The sequence below is a fragment of the Oryctolagus cuniculus genome, unplaced genomic scaffold, assembly GCF_964237555.1.
Source record: "Oryctolagus cuniculus unplaced genomic scaffold, mOryCun1.1 SCAFFOLD_66, whole genome shotgun sequence".
In the NCBI taxonomy this organism is placed as follows: domain Eukaryota; kingdom Metazoa; phylum Chordata; class Mammalia; order Lagomorpha; family Leporidae; genus Oryctolagus; species Oryctolagus cuniculus.
Genome location: NW_027208323.1, coordinates 273,182 through 277,745, shown reverse-complemented (window position 1 = coordinate 277,745; position 4,564 = coordinate 273,182). Strand labels below are relative to the sequence as shown.

General features: G+C 38.9%; 1 pseudogene; it reads left to right on the top strand.

Moving 5' to 3' along the window:
- The first annotated feature begins 4,252 nt into the window (after nucleotides 1-4,252).
- LOC138848212 (U6 spliceosomal RNA) lies at nucleotides 4,253-4,320 on the top strand (annotated as a pseudogene).
- The last annotated feature ends 244 nt before the right edge of the window (nucleotides 4,321-4,564 follow it).

Below are 4,564 nucleotides of genomic sequence, written 5' to 3'. Positions count from 1 at the left end.
TAATTCAGCCCTCATTGTACATCATCAAATTCATATAGGGAAAAACTCCTTTGAAAGTAAAATCCCTTTAATTAGAAGCCATACCTCATACGACAACAGGGAATTCACGTGGGAGAGAAACCTTATGGGTGTAATGAGTGTTGGAAAGCTCTGCCCAAATCTCTCCTTATATCAGAATGCACAACATATATATCTAATGAATGAAATAAATGTGAGAAAGTCATTTCACATAGGTAATGCCTCATAATCCATCATGGACTTTGAAGAAGGGAGAGACCTTAACAATATAATGAATGTGGAAGAGCTTTTCTCCAAAATTCATGTAAGTATTGTGACAAAACCTTTTGCTGGAAATCACATCCTATCCAACAGAGACTCATGTAAAGGAGAAAGCTTATAAATATTATTAGAGTCAGAAGTCAATGGTACATCAGAGAATTGACACAGGTGGTTTCTTAGGCGTATACTGATTGTGCAAAAACATTTTCTTTATTTCAGGCTTGTATAGATACAGAATTCACAAAAGGTGATAGTCTTTGCATGCTGTAAATACAATAAAACCTTTAGCCAGAAATTAGACATCAACAGACTTCAGAGAATTCATAAGGAACAAAAGTCTATGCAATGAATTTGGAAAATGTATTTCTGTTATAAATCAGTCTTCAATTCCCATGAATAGACTCACAAATGAGAAAACATGCATGCATAGAAAAGTTTTGTACCATAAATTATCTCTAGATGGTAAACTAATAACTCACACAAAAGAAAAATCATGAGTGTAATGGAATTGGGAATCGCTTTGCTATAAGGCAGATTTCCAGAAAGCTTAGCAAGATTACAGAAAAGTCTCTGAAAATGTAACATGTCTGAAAGATTTGTTGGCATCACAAACTGGAGGATAGCTCAAGTGCATGTGTTTTTGTGCCTGGCATCCAAATTGATATCTCTTTTTCTTTGATGAATTCCATGTTTATTTATTTAGCAGATTTAGAGACAAAGGATTCCTGTCCATTGATTTACTACTATATGCCCACAATTGCCATGGTAAGGTATATGGCAAAAACTGAGTGCTGGGGGCTGTGAATCTGATTCATCACTGATAACATTGAAGACATTGGTTCCTGGTTCTTATGCTGCTATGCATGGAAATGTTTCTCTAATTTCATTTTCAAATAGTTCATTGTTAATATAAAGAAATGCTTCTAATTTTTAAAATTTCATTGAAATAATTTGTGATGAATGTGTCCTAGTCATGCATTATTACAGGGTGTAGTGCAATATTTGCACACATTTATGCAGTAAAAAGTGATCAAGCTAAGCAACTACAGTTTTATTAAGTTTTTAAAGAGTTATTTATTTGAAAGACAGAGTTACAGAGAGAAGTAGCAGCAGAGAGAGAGAGAGGTCTTCCTCTGCTGGTTCACTCCCCAGATGGCCACAATGGCCGGAGCTCTGCCAATCTGATGCCAGGAACCAGGAGTTTCTTCCAGATCTCCCACTTGGGTGCAGGGACCCAAGGACTTGGGCCATCTTCTACTGCTTTCCCAGGCCATAGCAGAGAGTTGGATCAGAAGAGGAGCAGCCAGGACTAGAACTGGTACCCACATGGGATGCTGGTGCTTCAGGCCAGGGTGTTAGCCCACTGTGCCACAATGCTGGCCCCCAAGCAACTACAGTTTCTAATTCTTCTCCATGATTTGAGACTACCAGCTCCTCTCCTTCAGTTCTTTACACAGAACCTAATATGGTTGAATGTAGTCATCTCATTATATTATGGAACACCAGAAGTTCTTTCTGCCTCTTTGATTTTTGATATCTATTATCCAATCCCCCTCTATCCCTAGCTGCTTCCCTTCTCAGCCTCTAGTAATCACAGTTCTGTGTTCAGATCCATTATTTTCTTTCACTTCCACATGTGACAAGGACCAGGTGACATTTGTGTTCCTGCTTCTGGCTTATTTCAATTAATTTAATAATATTTTGTTCTTTTTTTGTATCTAAAAGAGGTTGCCCTGTCCATTGTTTTTCACTGATGGACAGCTAGATTGGTTTCAAATCCTGGCTGCAGTGAACTGTGTTATACTGGCTGTGTTATGGGAAAATTGCTGTATCTTTGATATGCTCTCCTCCTTTCCTTCTAATAAAATTTCCTTATTCTATATAGCCAAGAGCAAGATAACTCTCACATAGTAGGTCAATTTTTATCTTAGTTTAATTTTTGTTATTTATTTGAAAGAGTTACAATAGAGGTAGAGACACAGAGAGGTCCTCCATCAGCTGGTTCACTCTACAGATGACTACAAAGGTCAGAGTTATGCCATTCTGAAACCTGGAGACAGGAGCTTCCTCTGGGTCTCCCACATGGGTGCATGGGCCCAAGGACTTGGGCCATCTTCTACTGCTATCCCAGGAGATAGCAGAGAGCTGTATTGGAAGAAGAGCAGCTGGAACTAGAACTGGCACCCAAATGGGATGCTGGCCCTTCAGGCCAGGGCTTTAACTCACTGCACAACAGCGCCGGCCCAATTTTTATCCTTTTTAAGGAATGACCATACTGTTCTGCATAACATCTGTACTAACTTGTGTTTTCACCCACCATATATGACGGTTTTCTTTTCCCATGTGCTCTCTAGCATTTGTTATTTTTTATCAGTTTGGCATAAAAATGATATAGTATTGTTCATGTTTTTGTGTATTTTGAAATCAGTTAATTTGTTTATTAAATCTTTATTATTTGAAAGGTGGATTTAGAGAGAGAGGGAAAGACAGAGATAGCTTTCATCTGCTGGCTCACACCCCAGAGAGTTTCAACAGTTGAGCCTGGGGCATGCTGGAGTCAGGAGCTTCATCCAAGTCTCCCACATCAGTGGCAAGGACCCAAGTCCTTCGTCCATCTTCTGCTGGTTTCCCAGGTGTTTAGCAGTGAGCTAAATTGGAAGTGGAGATTCCTAAACTCAAAGTGGAACTCAGATGTTATGCTGGCCTCACAGATTGCAGCTTTCCCCACTTGGCCACAATGCCAGCCCCTCTATCAATTTAATTCCTCAAAAATAGGTCAGTAATGTTGGCATCTATCTCATTTTGTTTTTTCTCTGTTATTATTCAACTTATTGATGTCTTATTTTTGTTCACATTATTCCTCTCAATTGCTCTACCTGAGGTGAGTAGGGCTGCTGTGTTGCTTAAATGAAGTGTATGCTTTAGATTACTCATTTAATGAGTGCATGTCATTCACATAGCACTTCACTGAAGTTCTACTATGTCCCAAATCCTCTTCTAGGCACAGAATTTAGACCACTTTTCTCTTAGGCCCAGATCTTGCCTTTAACATACTACTTGGAATTTAGTAGCTCATGAAATCTGCAGACTGCATAAATGAATGAATATCTTAAGGGCTGTGCTTTTGTGGAGGAACTTCATAGGAGACTGAAGGAATAAAATAAATCAAAAGTATCCACAGTATATAGAATGTATACTATTTTACAAGTCACAGAGAAGAGGAAGAAGAAGGAAAGTAGTAAGACTAGAAAGTTTGTAGCAAGACTAACAGGCGCTGGTCAAGAACTTAATAAGCACATTAGGAAAGCAGTAAGGTTTCTTTTTTTTTTTGAGGAAAAGTTTTTATTTCTAGTGATGAAATTGGCAACAGAACATTATGAAAGTTTAAAATTACAAAGAGAAATTGTCTATAATTAATAGATTCAAAATTTGACAATCAGTGAATATCATTATTAGTCATTACCAACAACAGTTATTGATTTGAAAGGCAGAGTGACAGGAAGAGGGAACCACTGTTTCACTCCCCAGACACTTGCAATAGCCAAAGCTTGACCAAGCCAAAACCAGGAACTGGGAATTCATTCTGGATGTCCCATTTGGGTGCAGGGACCCAAGCACTTCTGCCATCCTCCGTCTCCTCCCAGGGTGCACACTAGCAGAAACTTGCCTCAAAGCAGAGAAGCTACCACTCAAGCCAGGCATTTGTATATGGGATGTGGGTGTGTGGTGGTGATAGCAAGCCCTCATAGATAAAAAAAAAAAAGACAAAGTTATTTCTATGCCAAGGAAATTACTCTGTAGTCTTTCTCTTATAAACTACGTATTGTATTGCTGAACCTAGATAATTTTTCCTTTATTTAACAATGACATGAAAATGTCAGTTGAGTTGGCTTTCCTGAAGACCTTGTTTCTTGAATATTAGTGGCTAGCTGAGATAAATTCTTTTCATCTCTTTCTCGCTTCGGCAGCACATGTGCTCGCTTCGGCAGCACATATACTAAAATTGGAACGATACAGAGAAGATTAGCATGCCCCTGCGCAGTAAGGTTTCTTTACCTCCCTGTAGACTCTGCTCTCCAGAGGTGAACAGGGTCCTCTAAACCCACTTGCTGCACACACAAACACCTGAGTGTTGTATTCTCCCACAGGTGTTGGAGACTGATATGGTGTTCTGATTTATATTTACATAATGGCTAGTGACATCGGGCATATTCACATGTTTTGACCATTTACATTTCTTCTGAGAAATGTCTATTCAGATCCTTGCCTGTTTCTTCACTGTATT